At 46.0% G+C, this 22320-nt stretch overlaps 1 protein-coding gene across 1 annotated transcript in view; it reads right to left on the reverse strand.

The window, feature by feature from the left end:
* SAMD11 (sterile alpha motif domain containing 11) overlaps nucleotides 1–22320 on the reverse strand; it is a 258540-nt gene that overhangs the window by 212118 nt on the left and 24102 nt on the right. The window contains exons 2-3 of the mRNA XM_068916038.1: nucleotides 11095–11327; nucleotides 5878–6011 (exon numbers count right to left, since the gene is read on the reverse strand). The gene's annotated coding sequence lies outside the window, so the exon portion shown is untranslated. The remainder of the gene's footprint in view (nucleotides 1–5877; nucleotides 6012–11094; nucleotides 11328–22320) is intronic.

The following is a 22320-nucleotide window of genomic DNA, read 5'->3' on the forward strand; positions in this document are numbered from 1 at the left end:
CCCGGTCCAGCTTAGCATGAGATGAAGCCGAGTGCTGAACCCACCGAGGAGCCTTTTGAGGCTCCTGAAGTGAGCACAGCTGGGAAGAGGACCTAAGCTTCCTACCTCACAGCACCATATTCAGTCCTCCAGACTATGCTGCATTTTACAGCAGGGACACAAATGGATGCTTTAAAATTTGCCTTGCCCTGGGTTTTGACAGCTGACCTGTGCAATAACTAAACATTCCTGCTCAGTTTGTACTCCAAGCCTCTGCTCTAACACAGCTGCCTATTTCTCCAGAAACAACACAGACACTGTTGGTCTTCAGCCAAATATGTTTATGGCTTATATAGTCATTTAGTGAAAGCCCTCCTCTTCCACGGTTTCCCCCACCTGTATGAGGCTCTCATCAAGAGAGAGAGACTCCTCCCCATGGGATAAAGTCTCACACAGCACAGTTGACTTCACCATCTACGTGAAAGCTGGTCCCACAGCCCAGTGTGTTTCTGCAAAGGGATTCAGGAGCCTCTCAGCCTTCCCTAGTCCACCTAGTGACTGGCTTCTTCATTTCCAGCAAGCATTTCAAACCTCACCTGGGTCATGGCTGCTTTGCCACATGTGTGCATGTGCGCGCGCAGCCCATTAATCCTCTTTACTCCAGACTTGATTTAATTTATCATTAGGTTTGGATGAGTAATTTTATCCTGCAACACAATTCAAGGTGATAGATGAGACCATGAGCAGGTGATAGCCCAGGCTTGACTCCCCCCTTGCTCCCCCTCTGGAGAAAGAGCAGTCTGCCAGGTTGCGGGAAGAGATTTACTGCTGCTTCAAAGCGGGGCTCCCACTGGGGAGAGCAAGGAACAGAGATTTCAGCTCTTGTGAAAGGCTGGGAGGGGGGTGCGGGCTGGAAGCCTTGCTGAGCCGAAGCCCAGGCAGAATGGCTAGGATCCAGTGAACAGCAAATCAGAGCACCCCCTTTCTCCTCCCTTTTCTCTCCTGTCACCCCTCTTGGACTGATTAACTGTTTGGAGGCCAATCTTGCAAGAGAGACATAATTCCACATTTCCTATGCATATGTGTGCATTTGTACACTAACCTACTTGAAATAAGGAAAAAGGAAGCCAGGGTATAACAACCTGGGATCAGACTCCTACTGAAAACTCCCCTGTGTCCACTCCCCTGCTTGAGGAGAAGCCTCACATTGTAATCAGATGGATGGGCCTCAGAGCATGCCTCAAGGAACCTGCCTGCCATCAGACTAATGAGGCACAGGATCAATGCCAACATCCAATTGCAAAGGTGTCCCAATTCCATTCCCAGGCTGACCTAGAGTCCTTTTTAGTGCCAGGTGATCAGGCAGGGTCTGTGCCAGGATGCAGCAGTGGGAAAGGGCCCTGTCTCAGGCCTTTCTAAGCTGAAAGGCTCTCTCCTTTTCAAAGAGATGCTGGCACCAGCTCTTGAGACTCAACAGAAGAAATACTGTCTGTTTAGCAGCCATCCTCACTAACCAACAGGTAACAGCATGCGAGGGCCAGCTTACCCAGCTAGAAGCTTAAAGTGCCCTTACCTGCACCTGACAATGGGGAAAAACTAGCTGCTTCTGTCCCTCCAGCCTGCAGTCAGGTAGGAATGACATGCCAGTTTGTACAGCTCATCACTGGCACATCTCAGTTTTGCGGCGGGTTTTAGTTCCACCCGTGTTTAAAATATAAAAAACCAGTCTGGACTCTAGGCACTTAATGGTGTGCATATATGTGCATACTTTGACTTTAAAAGGTTCATTGGAGGCAGCAAAGGTATTAGAAACAAACCAACGTTCTGTGTATGAGAGCTATGCTGGTGTCTCTAGTGCCTCTGCTCCCCGTACATCGTCAGCACAGATTTTTGAGGTTGCTCCATTAAACCAGCATTGATGATGATAAAATGAATGATAAAGGAATGATTAAAAACCAAACCAAACCAAAATACAACAACAACTTGCCACGAAGCAAGAAGGCTAGCGTGGACAGGAACGATGCAAACGCCAGGTTTTGAGATTCAGTAAACACTCCCCTTCTCTTCATTTTTCTCATTATAACAAAATAACAAAGTGGTCTCTCCTGAACAATGAGGCATTGTATTCAATAGAAGTTAACATGAAACTAGAGTAGGCACAGGCCCTGCCTACTCAAAGGCATCTGGCAGAGGAAGGAAGCCCTCTTCATCCCCTCCAGCACTGGGCATTAAACTACCCAAGCTCCTAGCGCAATAATATCTAATCATAGCAAGCTGCTTGGGTGCAGCCAAGGTCGGGTGAGTTTCGGTTGCTTTCTTTGCTTCCCACCACTTGTTCTCTTGTCACTGAAAATTTTTTAACCTTGCTCCTTCTAAGGTGACATGCTGCATCCAAAGGACAGTAAGACAGGAGTGTGATGGAAGCATTTGATAATATTTGGCAATGACATACAGATGCCATCCACCAAATGATATTACACTCCTTCACTAACAATGATCAGTGTAGCCTCACTCCAGAGCAGTGAAGATTTCACACTGGGGGGACATAGAGGGCACACAGAAGAAAAGTAACTTACTAGCAGCTGTGCCGCAAATGCAGTAGCAGAGTGGAGTTTGGGCCTCCTGGCTGTCTAGGTGGGTTTCTTAGCAATGCAACACTCCCTTCTGCTCCTCAGCCCAGCATCTGAACATATGCTGTTACCATCAACCTACCGACAGTGGGCACTGACTGAACGCCACGGAGATGGTACAGGTGGGAAACTGGAGAAAAAAGTGTGACCTGTGGCTTCCAGCTCGCAGAGTGCAGAGAAAAGAGAATAGTTTAAAAGGTTCCAGTTTAGCAATTTGCTCCGAAGCCTACGATAAAAGGGATGGAAGAAAAGCAGTGAACTGACACGGATCATGCAAACACAGCTTTCCATTTTTTTTTCAGGTTGCCCTGGGTGGTTTTGATTTTATTCCCAAGGTACGTGTGGGAGGGTACCTTGGAGACCCGGGTGCATGTGGGACGGTGCTGGAGACCCACACCTTCACCATCCCCAGGACATGCCAAAGTGCCTGACCCCAAGGAGTGAAGCCACTGTTGCAAATAGCAGCTGCAAAATAACTGTGAGTGTCCCTCCATTCCCACCCACAAATTAAAAACTGACACACACATACACATTCAAATGCCAGCACAACTTCTGCATGGAAACTCAGAGCCCCACTTGTTAAATGAAACAATGTGAAAATTGTTACTAAACTTGAAAGTAATCACGGAGCTGGCAAAGAAGAGAGAGAGAGAGAGAAATCAATGCCTTGTATGACTTTCTGGCATTGGCTCTCCAACACTGTCAGCCCACAGAGGATGTTGGATGCCTTTGAATGCAAGCTAGAACTCCCAGAAGATAAAAACGAGTGGGGGCCTTGAAAGATAAATAGGCGCAGGGGAGAAAAACCAAAGCAAAGAGCAGAGTTGCAGCCAGAGTCTGTTTGTCATCCTATGACTTTGGACATAGATGGAAGATTCATTGCAGAAGAAAGGCCAGCAATGGCAGGCAGGTGTCCTAAGAGCCCGTTAGGGGTGTGCGCTTGCCTCTGTAAGCTGACAGAACAAAACATGGTCACACGGGCCATGGCCTGCCAGGCAACCTGTTGAGACCATCACTCTTCAGTTGGAGCAAGAGCAATGCCATTTTTGGGCATTTTTTGGCAAAGCAAATTCAAGGATCTTCAAATTTGCAAGTGGAGTTACATATTGGTGGTGACCTTCACTACCCATAACCCTTAAGAACTGTTTTCTTTACATCCAGGTAAATGTTTCTTATAGGCAACAGACCTACTGTTAGGCTCTGATGGAACTGGAGAAGTTTAAATAGAGGCCTTTAGACATGATGTTTTTTAGAGTAACGATATCCCCCTACACAATAACAGGGTCAACATACTCCTTAAGAACACATACCCCAGGTAAATGTTTTCTGAATATTACCACTTGCCCATACAGGCACGGGACAGGAGCTACTACTTAAATCTGTAAGATGATAAACAAAGAATCTAGGACTACACGCTCTATGCTATGGGGCCAGCCAGGAATTTGTGTTCTTATCCTATACTTGCTTTGTGTGTTATCTCAGATAGTCACTCCCTATGCTACACCACGCAGGTGAGACAATACAGGTACTTAGAACAGCATGTTGTCTCTAGGGAGGACTCATTCAAGCCATATTAACCACCCTGACTCCCTCCTTCAACCTGTATGATATTCCAAGAAGAAAACATTGCCTCTGCAGCAATACCCTAGGTAAACATCAATAATGATGCATTCAGTGATTCCATTATTTTAAATCCTTTTAGGACATGTCTTGGACCATGCATTTCAGTCATGGTTTCCAAAGTAGGTTCTCATTTCACCACGCACTTACAAGGTCGTGTTTAACACATATATCTGTGTCAGAATGAACACAGACTCCAGAATGCAAAGAGAGATCTTTAAATACATTCAGAAGCACTTCTATGTGTAGCTAGGAACCCAGTCCTACATGTAGGGCTGAGTACATGCACTCATATACAATTACACCAGACACAAAGGTAAAGTAATAAACGTGTAAAATATGCACATGCACAAGTATGCACCACACTGAGACACATTCTCATTCATATAGACATGCACATCCTTTCATCTGCTTTGTGCTTCTCAGATTTTACATCACCGAGTTATTGGAATATTACCATCCTACAGTAATTTGCTTCTCAAAAGTCTGTTATGGAAACAAGAATGATGACAAGGAACAAATGGTGAAGAGACGCTAAGCAGTTGTGAAGCTCTTCTCAGATTCCTTCTGCAGCAGAAGCAGCATACAAACCTGTCTCAATAACCCAGCTCACAACATTCCTCTCATCAGCAAGGTATGTGATAAAAATTTACTTAATTCACCCCCAGGCAGATGAGTGTTGCCCCATTTTACAGGCGAGGAAACTGCTGCCAAGAATGGTTAAAGGTCTTGTCCAAGGTCATTCAAATAATGATTTGGTAGCAGAGGCAATGACGTTACCCCACAGTCCTAGGCTTCAGACTCCCCTTCTCTGACCCCTTAGTAGTGTCACTTCTACCTACAGCGTTATAGGTGCACGACTGGCTGTGCATACATAAATACACCCCTCGGAAGTCAAGCCAGATCCTTGCACCTTTACTCACAAAAACACACACAATCATGCAATTTTTTTCCCCCCCCACTGGATCGTTTCATCGGCTAGGCCTCCTCAATTAGAAACTTTTGTGCCTATACATAGGTGTTTCAGCATTGCCCAAACAACAATCTCCATTAGCATACAATCGTTAAGGTTGTTTTACAGTCATAACTAGCAGTACCATCCTTGTTCCTAAAGCACTCTATAAACTACGAATGCAGTCAGTCCTTGCAGTGCTGTTGGGGATAACCGTTTATGCTCTGTAGTGTCATCTGAAACCAAACTTACTTTGGGACCAGTGTGGTTGTCCCCATTCCTTACCCTGCAGTGCCCCTCATGGCCACCTTAGGAAAGAATAGTCACAAGTCACAAGCTGCAAAAGCAACCCTGGGCTTGCTTATTTGGTTGAAACACCTTCCAAGACACTATGCCTTTAACTGCAAATAAAAACTACAAGATCCAGAGAAGAATCTCTCTCCCTTTGCATTTAAACCAAAAACCCAATACGTCATTGTCTCCTGTCTCCCCTTCTCCCAGGTGGTGCGATTCTTTCATCTTCAGCTAATGTAGGACTGGACTACATCAATACTTGGAATATTCCAGTGCTTACTCACTAATAATTTACCTAAGTCTGTACCTAAGAATTCCTGTTTGGACAGCAAGAAATTCCATCCCTTGCCCACCCAGGCCCTAGCTACAAAGATCTCAACATCCCTTTTCTACTGTACCTACTTTGTATCAGAGGTGGGGGAAACAGGAATGTTTCTGCTACTGTTGAACTCCGGTTTTCACAGGAAGGAAATCTTCCTTATGTTTTTCATGCGACACGTTCACACAGAGAAGGCCTCCGATTTACCCAAACAGATCTGAGAAGAGAGGTAAGAAAGCAGCCTTCAGGAGCTCATCCACTGTATTAATAAAATAATAGCACAGAGAACGATTCCCTTTTCATGCATATATTTTTGCTTGCTTTTCCTTTTCCATTTCTTCTACTGAATCATGCACTATCCTTTACTGATACCTACCTTAATTCTTTGTATTTTACATTTTTTTGCAGTCAGCCTAGCAGCAGAACCATCAGTACCCATGTTCATCCCACATTAGCTCTCTTGCAATAAAAGCCATAGGGAAGGGCAGGGCAAGCTCTGAATTCCTAGGGCACGTCACTCAAATGACACAACACTAGTTCTTCAGAAGCCTTAGATTTCATAAAAAGGAAACAGGCTGATATGCTACACAAGCACAGTGTACCCCAGGACAGAAGGACGATGTGCCATTCTTGGATTCCCAAAGCCAAAACCAAATACTTACATAATCTCCATTAAAACAATATTGGAGCCTCTTAAATTCTTTAATGCTTTGTCTATGTGAGATCCTTATGAGTTAGAAGACACAAATTAGAGGTTGCACATATAAGGGATCAAGATGCAGAGAGGGTTAGGAACGTTTTGTGAAAGGTTATCTGGGGATTTGAGCACGTCAAAAAAATCTTTTGGATCTGGATCTAAGTGAGCATTTTCCTGGCAGGGAGTGGGGAGGGATAGGAGGGAGCTTATCCCTGTATTATTGATAATACAATGTGTGGAAAAAATGAGATGTGTCATTTATACAGTCCAAATCTAAACAGAAACTTAATTCTAAACAAATGGCTACCTGATTAAATGGCAGACAGTGGCATATAAATTCTGGGCAAATTCATGCCTGCTTTGTAACTTCCTTAGAACCGCTGTTAGGGCTTAATATTAGAGTAACCTCAGTTAATGTACTGCTATGACTTACCCTCCTTTTCTGTTAAATAACTACACCACCATGTGCCTTAGAGGGATGGCATGCAAATGAGTTAGCATTTGCAAAGTGCTTCGAAGATAAAATGGAAGATTTACCCAAAACCTACTCAGAAGCAGCAAAAGAAACATTACCAAAAATCTGACAAGACTCCACAGCATGGCATGCAGCTACTCCTGTGGAGCAGCCATTGGAAAGGGGAGTTTGTGAGCAGCGATGAGACACTAAATCTTGGAACGTCAATAAGCAACTTTCAAACTTTCATCTTGGCACACTTTGCAAGAGGCAGGAAGGAAGATAAAACGCAACTTATCAGAACATACAGCAAGATCCATTGGTCTAGCACACAGGTCTGCCAGTTCCCAGCCCCATTCCTGCTACCGTCTCCAAAGCTGGGCTTTAAGGGTATATTGAAAAGGAATAATATTTTATGTTAGCAAGAGTGCTGGCACTGCCTTGGACAAGGCAGAAAGAAGAGCCGCCAAGCAGTTAAAATGTAAATAATATAAAGCAGGGTAGACTAGAGGAGAGCTGTGAGAGAAGAGCAGGGAATCCACAAACTGAGGATTCCTGGGCAGAGTAGCACAAAGAAAGATTCTCTTAGCAGCCACATCGGCTGCAGGGCAGAGAGCTGCGCAGTCTGCAGGGTGCACACAGGGGAAGGGGTTAATGAGAAAGGATGAGAGCACAGCACAGACACAATCAGAAGTGACATTCTGGCCCACAGAGCATCTCCAGGGTGGGTAAAAACCCAGAGAACTCACTCGGTTCTATTTTCTGTCCTGCCTGAGGATGAGCTCTGGGCTGAAACTTCACCTTTAATCTCATTCCCGCAGTTGAACAGAGCTGAGATGCCACAGTGAGGGTTTGTCGAAAAAACTTTGAATGAACCCACAGTTTGCAAGCGTTAATCACCTGGCACCCCACACACAATGACTTGCATCCAGTCATCCTTGGGGTGCAGCTTCCCAGCCAATATACCTGTCCACAGTACTTCAAAAGAGAAGAAAGGAAGTTTTGTGGTTAGATCACAGATAGGAAACGCTGGCTTCACTCCCCAGCTCTCCCAGAGAATTCCTAGGTGACTTTGATAGAGTCCCTAATTGTCCTGTACCTCAGTTCTCCACCTGTAACAAAGAGATCATTAAGTCACCATGAAACCATAGTGGAAGTTAATTAATTCAGCCTTCATGAGCTCCTGATACATTAAGGGGATGGCAGAGCACTTCTGAATAGAAATACCGCAGCTGGCCCCACATGAGCTAGCCATCCACACAGCACAAAGCAGACAAAGAGACCAGCTCAGTTCCCAGAAGCAGCACAGTCATGACTGTGGCCATCCGCCCAGGTTAATTAACCCTACCTCTCAGGTAATTAGGTAATTATCTGGGGCGGAGTACCTCTCTGACAGGCACTCTGTCTCTCCCTTCCTACTCAAGATTAGATCATTCAGAGGTAGGAAGAGTTCTGCCTGGCACTGCACAGCATAGCCCAGAACAGATGTATCCAGAGCCATCGGGATCAGCATCCAGAGAGCATCCAGGCCTGGCCCTTTTAGGTATTTCTGCAGGAGGTGGCATGGAAGCGCTTAGCCACACAACCAAAAACGTTCTTAGCTCTTCCTCACAATGAGAAACGTGGATGCTGGAGGTGGGGTGTCTAGTTGTCATTGTTTTGTTTGGTGTGGGTACTGGGGATTCACTTATCCCAGTCAACATAAAATAAAAATTGTAGGAGGAAAAAATACTGGGATTGTACTGCAGTACTGTTTAAAATGAAACAACGTACAGATGCAGTAATGATCGGATTTTGTAGGCCCTTCTGCCTCAGTCAACTACCTAAAAGAAAAAGGAAGGACAGACAGACAGAAGGATGGAAGGAAAGGGGGAAAAAAAAAATTAACCACCATCATATTGATTGGCATGTCACTTAGGATAGAACTTGCATATATGTAGCAGAAGCTTGCATATATGGGATTCAAGGGAAGTAGAGTAAAATCAGGACAGTTCAGAGAGTAAGTACGGAATTTTCTTAGCATCCTTGAGAAAGACAATTGTCTCCTTATAACGTGCGCCATTTAGAATATAATCTATGCCATAAGAGATTCAAAAAGGAAATTAAAGTAGATAATAGGAAAACACAAAAAGAAATATTCCCAACAATAAAGACTCCCCTAAGCCAGAAGAATACATAAATAAGAAGCAAGAAGGATGTACGCATGATTATAAGTACTTAGTCCCCTTAAAAGAAAGTAGTAGGGAAGTTAATTGCATTTCTTGTCTCCTCCTTTGCTGCAGAGGACAATGGAGAGATTCCTATTCCAAAAACCCTTTTCATGGGGAATCAGAACACGGCCTTAGCAGACACCGAAATCTCCAAGGAGGAAGTTATGGACCAAGCAGAGGAACTCAGGGACAGTAAATCACCTGGGCCAGATGGTATTCAGCTGCAAGTTAAGAAGGGAATAAAGTCTCCAGTGATGGACTAGCCGACACAGCTTCACAGTAACTGCTGCTGAAGACTATAAAGTCACTAATGTGATGCTGGTCTTTACAATCTCCCTGCATAGTCTCCAAATCCCAGCCATTAAAGACTCACAAAGTTGACTTTGGTCAGCTCATTGAAAGTCTGTTTAAGGGTAAAATAGCACAATACGTGGATAATCCAATGCTGCTAATTCAGCAAGACTCCTCTAAGGGCAAACTGTGCACTGCTAAACAATGCACTATTTGACGCTCCATATAAACCCAGCTCAAGACCTTCACCTCAGCCCTTTGCAAAAGGGCGAATTCAACCCTTGCACACATAACTGAAATAAAGGCAAGGATAATAAGAGTTGTCTTTTCAGTTAGCTTACTACCAAGGGGATTATAGGAGCTCAGTGAAAAGGACTCCCAAGCAATCGAACAGGTATTTCACCAGGGCTGGCAATGAGCAATCCCACAGATGATGTTAAAAGTGTGTGCCTGTTACTGGTGGGAGTCAGGATGGATTTGTCTCCTTTCTCATTTTCTTTCAATGGACAGAATTGTCCAGGTGGTAAGGAAAACAGTAGTGTGAATTCACCTCCCTCAATAGCACTGCCAGAGCCCCGGGGAAAACACACCTCAGCTGCTGTCAACACTTGTGATTTAATCACACAAGTCTTCTGATATTTAGTTGTTTTCACAAAGCCTTCACTCCTGGAGTCAAGTGCTTATGTCCGAGACCCATGTCTTTCTCACTTTAAAGGAGAATACCTAGCCCTTATGAGTTCCTAGAAAAATTTGAAAGGGTAACTGATAGCATGTCAAAGCCAAGAAGTAAAAGAAAACAAAATAAGCAGACAATAAAAGAAACAGTCCCCTAAATATCTGCACTTAATTTTCCTGACTTTCCTGCCAGTCTCAAGGTTTTGGGTGTCTGACTCCTGAAATTTGGAACACTTCCAGTTGATGACACAGCAGCCTGGCTTAGACACTGACCTAACTAGACACTAACCTAGGCCAGCCACTGCCATGAATGACAGCGGATATTCACATTCTCTTTCTTTTCTGAAGAGCAGGAGAAAAAAGGAAGGACAACAGAAAAAGGACTACAGGGATGCAGGGAATACAGAAGCTGAATGTGGAACCACATTTTTTCCAGGTGGAGGCTTCCAGCCTTCATGCTCAGCAAATTAATTCTGAAAAGCATGTTATAAAACAACTTTTTAGATAGTGGGGATTTTTTTTTTCAGAAGGAAATATTGACACTGCCTGTTGGTAGCTTCTCAAAGGGGTGCAGTGTCAAAGCACATCAGCCTATCACAAATGAAAAAACAGATGTAAGTCTCAGGCCTGCGAGCAGGCAAAGCTTCAGCAGCAGCAGCCCAAGCTTTATGCATACTAATTCAGGTTAAAGGAACATGCTTGTGCTCTTTACTTTTCAACAAAATGCTTAGTTTTTTTCCCTCTTGGCTCTTTGTAGGAGCAACTTAGAAATAAATACCTCATATATAGATTTTTGCGCCGGATTTACAAAGGTGTTTGGATGTCAAAGGACTGAGGCTTCACAGGATTTAGCCAGACATCTAAATGAATGAAGTGCCTAACTCCTGTCAGCTTTAGATAGGAGTTAGACGCCTAACCTGCTTAATAACCCATCTATTTGTCCCTTTATGGGATGGTTAGGCCTTCCACATACCTGGCCTATCTGGGTTTGTTAGCCATCCTTTCTTCAGAACCATGCGGGGTTTTTTTGGTTTTCTTTCTTTCTTTTTTTTTTTCTTAAGCTGCATTAAATCAATACAGATTCTGTGGGTCATTTCCTTAGATGCGCTCTTCCATACCAGCTCTGAGAACTAAGTCATTCCATTTCACTGGAGGGCAGCCATCAGAGGGCACTGACGAATACTGCACAGTCTTCTCTTGTAGGTCCTATGAGAAGGAGAATAGAATTTAATTTTGGAGTCAAAACTAACAGATTTAAAAGAGGAATTTAACATGTTAGAAAACAAAATAAGTTCACAGTCATCTTAAACCACAGGCTGAAATGGTATCATTCACTGACATCTCATCTTAGAAGTGAGTAAAAATAGGAACAGATTTTACTTGAATTCATTAAAGGGATTTTTTTTTTTTTTTAAATGTTTCAGGAAACTGGCAAGAAAAGAGAGAGAAACATTTCTCTCTTGTCAGCTATATAAAGAAGTATATATCTAGATTTTGTCCAGATGCAAAAGACACATTCCAAGCCTGCTTGATGTTAACCTACACTTGACATGTGGATTGTCAAAACCTAGAAGTTACAGTTATTTCATCAGGAAGAAGAGTCATACAAGACAGAAAAGGACCTCCAGTGTTTGTGCTTCCAGCCTGTCCCATCAGAGATACATGCTGCATACTTATCTTTCAAAAACTGACCAAGCTTCATTTTAAAATCAAGTTGGATTTCTTACAACGCACTTGGAGATTCCTCTACAACTTCACAGCCCCAAATATCAGCCATGAATCAGGCAATACTTCCAGCTAGAACGCTCATGTCCAGTTTGTACCATAAATTCTGCTCCTTTGCTGGTGTGTAATCCAGCTAAGATACTTATAGAGAAGAATCATTTTCCCTCTCAGCCTTTACCGACTAAATAAACCGAGTTTTTCCAGTCTCTCCCTGGTGACAAACTCTCTGTTCCTCTAGACAGCAAAAGTATTCCTGTGTTGTGAATCTGTGAAAAAGTAGTTCTTCCAGCCCCTCCTTGCTCCCATCCTCCTGCTACCCCAAAGATGCCTGAGTGAATTAAAGGTCTAAGTCACCGATGTTCCCAATAAAGTTACAGAAGGTGTGAACCACCCTCTTCCTGGGAATTAGCCTGCCCAACACAGAGGGCCCACCAACTTTCAGGTTCTGTCTTCCAGGCAAGAAGACAGTCTCTGTCAAATTCAAGCTCTTTCTACAAAATCACAGATCTCGCTTCGCCGTTTCCCACATTGACAGAAACTACTCCCAAGGATGAGGCTCCAAACTCTTCCAGGGGCTCAAGGGCCATGTGGAGGGGCGGTTGGCTGAGCATTTTAGATAAGCACCATCTATCAGGACACTCAAAAGCGAAAAGGCTAAAATTAGGTGCGAGGTAAGAAGATTTAAATACCAGGCAAAAAAACGCTGCAAAGGTACCAAGAGACAAACATGGGCAGCAGGTGCTGTCACAACCCAAAGCTGGGAACAATACAGAGTCTGAGGAGAGACTGGAGCCACTTTAAAGGCGCTGGACATAGCTGGGGATCACAAAGTACAAGATCCTGCCTGGCACTCCACCACACTGCACAGCCCCACCTCAGCTCACGCATGACATGTATCACGCACTGGGGAAAGGAGGAAATTTGCAGCATCAGAGAGGCCTATGGAGGAAGGACGGACAGAAGGATGAAAGACCCTGACCCACCACCCACCTCTCAACTCTTAGGAGATTCTCAGAGATAAGAGAACGGCAGCCTTCACGGGCCGAAGCTCAGGATGACCTGAACGGAGAAATAATACTAGGCATTAAGGATGGGGCATGGCTTGACAATCTTGCAAGTATGTGTAACAGGACATACCCAGAAGAAGCAAGAGGCAGGAAAAAATTCCTTTGCTGCGGTCAGGCCTGGAGCCTGGGCACAGCTTTTCTGTATCATGTTACCCCACTAACTGCAATCTTATTTTTTTTGCAAGTCATGTGCATTTAGAGGACAAAAAAGTTCTGCACTGTTAATATCATATACCTTTTGTAGCTTTTGAGGGGCTCAGGCACCCCTGCTGAAAGAATCACTTCTTTCTCCTCCTCGTTCCCTCTCCTGATATATATCCATGCTGGAGTAAATAAAAGCAACTCAGCCTACCGGTGAAAACAGTGCACAGAAATGGAGAAGCATTTTCTTCTGCCCAACAACATAGCTCCGAGTGGGCAGTTTGTCTTGTTTTCAGCTTTGAAACTGCACTTAAGGAGTGAAAAGGCTAGACAGGGAGCTTTAACTACAGAACTGTATCTCTACAATTCACAAAGAGACAGAAGGAACATAAGCCTCTTGCACCCGGGGCGCCCCAGAGAGTTCCTGGGCTCTGGCTCTGCTGCTTGCGCATAGGGGGAGGCAGAGCTGGCAAGCCTTTCGGCAGACTCTTGGCCAGGGTGCAACCCAGCAGTGACTTGCCCTTCCATCTGCTATGACCTATCACTTGCAAAGGACAGGCCAAAAACACCAGCAGCTCTAGGAGCCTTTCCTCCGTGACTGGATAATACAGTGCAGTATGATATAATATGGTAATAAAAATCCCAAGAACAAGTATCCCAAGTAGATGTCCCTCCCTACTGAAGACAGCTCTCCCTACAACTGCACACCACTCCATTCCTGTTCCCAGACTCAGACCTCGCCAACCTTTCAGTGACAAGCACTCCTATTCCCATGCTCAGTACGTGGCAAGACCTACTTCCCCATGACCCAGCACTGACAAGGAAGGATGGTGGGGAAACATTTTGCCAGGGCTTTCTACCTCCCCCTCCATGCCTCCTTCCTATTCCTGTCTGTCCTCACAGTGACGGATGGCTATTGGTTCTGGCTTCATCCGACAGAGAAATCTGTCACCTCATGCCAGGGAGAGGTGACAGCAAATCCATCAGCAGGGAGACAGCAGTTGCTTGTGGATTGCTTTCAAGGCCACTGGGGGCTGGCTTCTTCTTTGCCTTCTCCCTCTCCCCCCTCTTATGCAAGTCTCAGTAAGTACTCGTTTGAATAAACTCGTTTGACCCGACCCCTGCTATATCCCCAAATTCTAAGAGTTTGGAATGTGTATGTCACTGCCTTGCTTTCACCAAAAAAGTTTTTCCACAAGAGTAGCTCATTATTTAGGTTCCTATACGGCCATTTTGTTACTTCCAAAGCCTGGATTCAAATTCTACTTGTGTCCCCATGCATTTAGCAACTACAGAGGGATTGCTTGACCCAGAGAGGAACACACTGGCCCAAACAACAACATCTAAGCAGGACAGTCTCAAGAATGGAACAAGCAGAGAACACAGTAAGGCAGGACACTGGAAAATGGAACTACAACCTAAGACTGATACAACGGGGCAAAATGTTGCTCCGTTCCACACTCATTACACAGTAAGAGTCTTGCTCAGCCCTCTGAAGTGTTAGACTCCTCCTAGGTGAGAAACAGCATCCTCTATCAGCTGATGTCTGTGCAGAGGGTGCTAGAAACCCTGGACTGTAGCCTCTGCTCTGCCACCCCCTTCCTCTCTGCTGGACTAGTCACTTCACTTCTTTGTGCCTCAGGCTCCCTCCAGGACAATAATATTTCTCTCTCTGGAAGGGCAAAGCAAGGCTTAATCGATTGATATGCACAAAGCTGTTTGAGATCCTCAGACCAAAGGGCCCTACCAAAGCATCATGATTGCAGACAAATGCATTTCCTTCTGTTCCAAACACTGTAAGGCATGATCATTGCCTGTGTGACAGTGCTACTTAGAGAGGGAGTCAGAGACAGTCCTTGTCTTCAAGGGCTTGCCTGGCTCTCCAAAACGCCTCATACCTGGGGGTCTAAGGTGGTTTAGCATTCTCCATTCCTGAGGGCAGCCACAGGCATCAGCATAACGAAGAGCAGTTTCTACTCTGCTCTGCCTGCTTGCAAAGGCACAAGGGGACGTTACGATGCTGCTGGATTGCTTCTGACACAAATGTTATACATGGGATGTGAAAAAGGTGGTTATTTATTACTAGCATGGGATGTGAAAAAGGTGGTTATTTATTACTAGCAGTGCTCCCCTCTCCCCTGCACCCCCAACAATGCACGGCTTAATCAATTTGTGCCAAAGGCGGGGGCCTGTGTCATCGCACAACTACCCACAAGGTGCTTACAGCCACACCAAGATCACTTGTGGCAAATCTCTGAACACCAAGGCATATGACGTGAGATAATGGAGGCTCCAGCATCCAAAAACACCAGACCAACGCCATCCAAAACGGGTTTCAGCTTTGCTTGTGAGCCAAGGAGCTAAATTAACGCGTTTAGCACAACAACAGAAGTTTAAAACCGAATGGCCCTAAAAATAAGCTTGAATTTCTCTGTGCCCTTTTTCCTTTGAAATAAGTTTTGCTGCCCTCTGAGCCGTGACATGAGCTATAAGAATTGCTAAAGATACAACAAATGCAATTTGCCCTGCAAATCTGCAACTGATGACTGATGGGTGAAACAGCTAGAAAAGCAACTGCACAGTCCTAATGCCACTGATGAGCCATACCCTTTTTAATTTCTCAATGACCTCCAATTATAGGTCACATTCTGACTCTTCTGCACTCATGCAAATCTACATCAGCACTTCTGGCCTCAGTGGAGTCACTGCAGATTTGCAGTCCTAACGTGGACACACAATGGGTCTCTACAGATAAAGCCTACTGCTAAGTCTGAGCTTCAACAAGAGCATAACCTAAGCCTTTGTCTCAAAACTTAAATCCTCCCTACAGACTTCCTCGTTGCATCCTGTTGTTGTCTGATGGTTCTCAAAGAGTAAAAAAGCTAGTTTGAGCCAACTTTGACTGTAACGGGTTGCTCAGGGATACTCCACCAGCTGAAGATAGTACCAGAAACATCTAAGAGGAAGATCACAAGAAACGCATAACAGAATCCATTCCAAACTGGAAGCAAAATTTAATTTCAGGTTCAGCATGCCAACACAGAAGAGGGATCCCAAAAGGAGCAGCCTAAGTTTGAAGTCCAAGAAGAGGACATGCCATAAGCAACAACATTAAGAGGATATGCCAAGTAACTCAGCCTCATAGTGGTTCTTTTCAGTCTAACAGGGCACGTCAACTACCATGGTATATCTGGGGCCTTTACAGTGAGGTCTTCAATGCACAGGGTAGATGCCCCATTCTGGACCAGATGAGCCCTACTCTACCTGCTGTGCTGAGGCCAAAACAAAAACAGCTATAGTGAAAAGCACTGGCCATTAAGGAACGCATGGATATAAGAAAGGTGCACTCGTTCCCCAAAGAGCACTACATTTGAATAGGAGTGCAGCTCTCAGATGCTGCAGACAAAGGAATCTTGAATACTTTATGGTCCCTGAACCTGATCCACATCTCATCCTCTGGGTACAACTAGGAAGAAGGAACTTATTCTCATGAAACAATACTTGTGACCAGACTGTCTCCACAGCTACTCCTCTCCTCCATTTGCCGTTGAGTTGCACTGAGCTGACAATCTGATTTTCTAGGCCTCTGAACACCAGCCCCTAGGCACAGCTGTAGGGTAGGGTCACTCAAGGTTAAAAGCCAATAAGTGTGGATTCTCAAACTGTCAGATCCTACCTATGAAGGAGAGTTGGGAAACACTTAAGTCCTTGATGAGTGAAGACTATTCAAGTTCTGACTCTGCAGATCCCTTCCCTGGCACTTCCATTTTTGTGGTGGCCTGCTTGACAATGGGGAAGGTTTGGCTAGCACCAAAGCCAGGAGGGGAAAGGATTCATGGGAAGGCTAGAAAGGTGTCAGCAGTCAGAGCATGCAGCTGAGACATGTGGGTGGAGGACTCTGGAGGCCTAGGCTTTCTTCAGCCTTGCGTGAAGGTGAAGGGTCAGGACAACAGGCTGACATATCAGAATGGTGTCAGGGCACCCCACAACAAAACAGGAAAAAGTATGTTTGGAAAGAGTCAGGCACTCAGATGGAAAAAAAAAAAAAAAAAAAAAAAAAAAGAGAGCAACGAGACAGTGCAGCTTGGGAGGTGAGGGACAATCTACCCACCCTGCAGCCATTCGCCGTAACGCAAGCAGACTTTCTTGAGCGTTCAAAGTCGGAGAGTCCTGGTGCAATCTGCACAGACCATTCCCGGCTGCAGAGCAGCAGAGCGAAGGCTTCCAAGCTGACTGCAAGTTTCCTGGCCCAGATTCCTGTTGCCTCACGGGATGCGGCTGCATTAGCTGGGGAGAAACATCTGGACCATGGCCAAGGGGAGCACCTGGCTAGGACCCTCCACTTGCAGAAAATGCCCTGCAGGTTCCAGCCGAGGGCCAGGACACACAGAGACCCTGCTGGACTCCAGACTGCTGAGCGCAGGATGATTTATGGATCTTTGCAGATGGCATGTTCCAGCCAGAGGGCTTCAGACCAGAAAAATGAGAGCCTTCTGCCTCCTTAAAGGGGCAGCTCCACTTCAGCACTACGAGCTCAATGTAAAGTTAACTGCCTTGGCATTTTAATATTTTAGGTGCTGACCCCTCATTGATTGCTTTCAGCCTTTTAAATCTTTAATTTACTTATTTATTTGGGTTTTAAACCTTGCCTGCAATTGCAGCTAATTAAAAAGCTCATTAGCCAGCATCCTGAGCTGATTCCCTGGGTTTTATGTACTGTACAGTATGCCTCCTGTGATTTTAAACCACGGCTGGCATTGCTCGGCTTGCTTCCTACCTCCCCAGCTTTATGAGGTGTTCCATATTTTGGAAGACACTTCCCCCTTTCCTCTATTTTTTTTTTTTTTTTTCCTTTTCAACTACCACTAGCTGCAGCTTTCAGGAAACTTAGCAGCCTTTCTGGCTATATACAGTAGCTGTGTAATAGGTCTATTTATAGCTCATCTTCCCCATGTTCAGAGCTAAGGCCTTGTATAATGCCCTCCCCATACCTGCAACCCCCTTTTTAAAGGGGCGTAATATGGGGGTGACAAAAATTCTAAACAGTTACATTTTCAGCATCATGCTCATGGTTTGACCTGCCCAAGTGTGCTGTTAACGTGCTCGATAGGAAATTTCATCTTCCCTAAAGACAAACTCACAGGGCTAGGGCCAGATTTGGGGAAAAGAGTCCTTAACCTCACCTACCACGTGCACAGGTCTCAGCACTCCAGCCCCCCACTGTTAGAGACCTTACCACCACCACCCCCCCCCCCCTTTCTCTGGGTAGCTGCCCAACAGGGTCCCATTGGAAGGACAGGACACTTGCTTGCCTACTCAGTGCAGCATCTTACTTCTTGCAGCTGAGTGGGATGACTTTCAGGCAGGTTGAGAGTACTCCCCCATTCCACTTACACGGCTGGGAACCACGGCCACTCGGTCCACCTAACAATCAGGCTAAAGACTCATTATTTATCAGTCCTTAGCAGGAGGCAGTTGCAGGACAGATCATTCAATGCCATTTCTGGAGAAGGACAACACAATACATTCAGGGAGCAGAAATGGGGTCATATTCACATCTCCCCTCAGTCAGAACTTGCTCCTTGATTTTGGTTCAGGATTAGATTCAAAGTCAGTAAAGACAACATTTTCCTGTTTAGTCCTGATGAAGCCACAATCTCTGCCAATTCAGGTGAAAATCTTGCCGCAACACATTTTAAGATTTAGAAGTAGTCAAATCCATGCCTTAAATTCTGGTCTGCCCACACAACAGAAAACAGCCAAGAGCATCAGAACCCCTCTCCTCAAGTACACATATCCCTTCCGTAACACCAAGCTAAATAACTTCCTTTTTTGTATGTTAGGTAATAAACTTACAATTCAGTTCCTGTATTATGGTCGTCATTGCCAAGAAGGTGACATTAGTACAAGGTCCCATCAGCAGTACCTGTCAAATGGTTCAACAGCCAGACCAAGAAATGCCAGCATACAGCTTTGAACTACTAAAAGCAAAAATCAAGATGAGCTGCATGAGGGAAAAAAGTTCCCCTACGCTCCTGCATCTTGCTTAGCTTGGGGTGAGCCATACTCAGAATACGGGTTCAGAGTAGGCACTGTCTTACGAGCAGCAAGGACAGTCCTAACAGATTTCCCTGAGCCTTTTAAAGGCCAAACTCTCCTGGTCTTTGCAAGGGGACATAGGTGTTGCTTGCTGCTCGGCGAAAAGCAAGAACAGCTTCAAAGCCCTCCCTCTCCCTCAAAGCAGTTCTGTGCCTGCAGTCACCCTCCATTCTAGAGCTAATGTTAGCCCTAATTTTTCTTTGGAAAATACAAGTGCAAATATCAATTTTCATTCCAATACCTGCGGCCAAGGCCATGTCTATCTGCCTTCCCTCATTTCCCCCTGCCCCTGCCCCCGTCTTTCTGTAGCTCCAGGCCTTTGCACAGACAGCCTCTGTCAGGGCATGCTCACAGCAGCAGAGGCCCAAGTGGAAACTGGAACATGCAGCAGCTCCCCCCAAGCCCCCCTTCTCCTCCCCTCCTCTGTCACCATCTGGCTGCTCTGCCTTCCAACAAACCCAGCGGCTCTACTCCCTGCCTGGGGAAGCTCCTGTTTTTACTTGAGCGGAGAGCCCAAGATGTGGTTCCAGAGCCGATTCCAATGTAGGTTTGCACAATAAAGTTACAAAAGAAGCCGTGATTACAGAGCGGAGGTTTAAGTACGTCTGAGACAGCTCCCCCCCATACCCCCCAGCTGGCTGGCTGCTGCAGGCAAGTGTTAAAGCCCATCTGGGAAGAAACAGGCCTCCCGCTTCCTGCTGTCCCTGCCTGCCAGGATAGCCGGGAGGGATGGCAGGACGATGGACCAGAGCTAGACTGGAGCGCAGGCGGCTGGGGATCAGGTTTGGCAAGAGCTCAGTCATCAAGCTTTCATTTTACAAGGTCAAAACCAAAACCGCACCACTGGTCTGTGTTTTGCATTCATGCCTACAGAAACATGAGAGGATTTCAGAGTTAGTAAACCCCCCCCCCCCACCAACACCGCCATCCCCAACCTTCCCAGCTTGCTGGCTTGTGACCGGCAACATCTAAAATAACCATCTCCTCCTTCTCTAATTCCCATCTTGCCTCTAGGACTGCAAAGAGAACAAAATAAAAACAGATAGACAAAGGCCATTCTCAGTGTAGTCCAGCAACTGCTGGGTGCAGTCCCTCACTGGCCTGGCCTAGACCAACCTAGGGAGATTGCAACAAGAAAAACAAACACAGCTCGGTCCAGTTCAACGCAGAGAGGCTGGAGCAGCAGGGAGTGAATGCTCAGTTCAGAGAACAGCTGGAGAACACAAAACCGCACCCTGAAGAATACTAGAATTCAAGCTGGTCAGGCAAGGAATAGCAGTACCTGGGCCGCAATGCTAATGCCAGGAATATTCAAAATGGAGTTTGGTTCTAGAAAGGATCGTGATCTATGCAGGTAAACCTAAATCCTAGAATTTCCCCTCACTTACCTCATGTGTCCTTACCAGCCCTGCCATCCCAACAAATGCCTCCAGCATGCTGCACCTTAGAGCAATCCCTGCTCCTGTGACAGGCCTCCTCCCACCTTTGGGCATACCCATTTTCACCACTTACTGGTACCTTTCATCAGCCTCTTGCCTCTTTTCTGAGTGTCGACAGGGGGAGAAGGCTGTTCCCAGCACATCCCTGGACCTGACTCCCCTTCGCAATTCTTTGAACTGCTGACCGTGAGCTGGACTGAGAACTGTGAGTAAAGAGGGACTGGAAGAACCCAGGAGTGAATGAGGGAAGGTCAGAGAGACCTGGAAACCTAAGTGGATTCCCAGCAAGGAAATACAGCAGGACTGTCAGGGCAGAACGGGGGAATCCAGTGTGGGAACAGCAGAAGGCATGCATCAGGGCTGAGCTGGCTCTTCGGACTGAAGGAGCCAGGGTAACAAATCAGGTTGGAAGCATTGCAAAAGATTCACGTTTGCTGGAGCCTGGGCCTGGAACAGCAGAAGACGTTACAGGTCAGGATTGAGGTCTCTGGAAAAGCCCATTAGCTGACTCAGGATAAAAGTCTCCCCAATGCTTCTCTACACGTTACTTGGCCACAGCCAGGTTGGTGAGCCCGTTGCTTCCCTCAGCACCAAGGCAGCCTTTCCTCTCTTTTCCAGGAGAAAAATCCCTGGAAACTCTCTTTCTGCCTACAGACACACACACAAACCACCACGCCTGTGCTGGGCAGCAGATTTTCAGCAGCTGTCTTTGAGGGGACAAGACCCTGTTCACATGCATCTCATCCTTGTGTGCTTTATCATCGTGTCAACTGTGGGCTACGCTTTGCTGCAGGCAGCGCTAAGCCTGCTAAAGGCCAAAAGGGTCTCAGATCCCCCCTCCTCCCCCACTGCGCTGCTTCTTTTCTCTTCTTTCTTTGCTGGAATAGAGCAAGCAAGCTATTATTGTTGGTCTGGCCTAGCGCGGTTCCTTTTGGCGGTCACGGGCCTTGGACCTCAGCCAAGGTCTATCCCAGGGGATGTTGGGAGCGCTTTGAAAATTAAATCTCTCAAAAGCTCACAAGGCTGCAAATGCCATGATGTTGCTTGACCTTGGGTTAAACTCAGCGGAAGAGGAGCAGAAGCAGTGGCGGCAGCAGTCACTACCACGTTGCTGGCCTCAGATAACTCCCAGGAAGAAGAGCCCTGCAGGGAGTCGGCGGGGAGAGGGGGGAGGCGGTGCACAAGTGGAAAGCCAAGCAAGGGAACTGCCTCTCTGCATTAACCTCCAGAGGATCGATGAGTCCCTGCCACACATTCATTTTTTACTCCAGACCTTCTGATGCCTAAAGAGAATCGCATAGATTATTCTTGCACAGGTTTTAAATGGACTCCACCTCTCAGGATCAAGAAAATAGCATCGTATGTATAAGTACTGAAGTATCAGTCCCACGGCCGTCCCAGTGTACACAGCTATTCCATATGAGCTCGTGGGGAGTTATGGCCCACCTCACCACCACGGCACGGACTGGCACACAAAACTACACCCCCCTCCCTTTGCCTGCATGCTCTATAACATGCCCCAGCCCTCAGGGTATGCCCTCCCTACTCTAGTCTCAGCTGCTTATTTCCCCATCCACGTTTAACTCCTGATCTTCATGAAACATTGGGAAGGCTGATTCTTGGGCACTTCAGAATCCTCAGGACAAGAGGCCCTTTCTCTCAGGGATGGAAAGATCTAATATGAGCCACATCATTTGATGATAATGCACTGGGGAGGCACCTTCTTTG

Source organism: Struthio camelus, chromosome 21 (assembly GCF_040807025.1).
Source record: "Struthio camelus isolate bStrCam1 chromosome 21, bStrCam1.hap1, whole genome shotgun sequence".
NCBI classification, from domain to species: domain Eukaryota; kingdom Metazoa; phylum Chordata; class Aves; order Struthioniformes; family Struthionidae; genus Struthio; species Struthio camelus.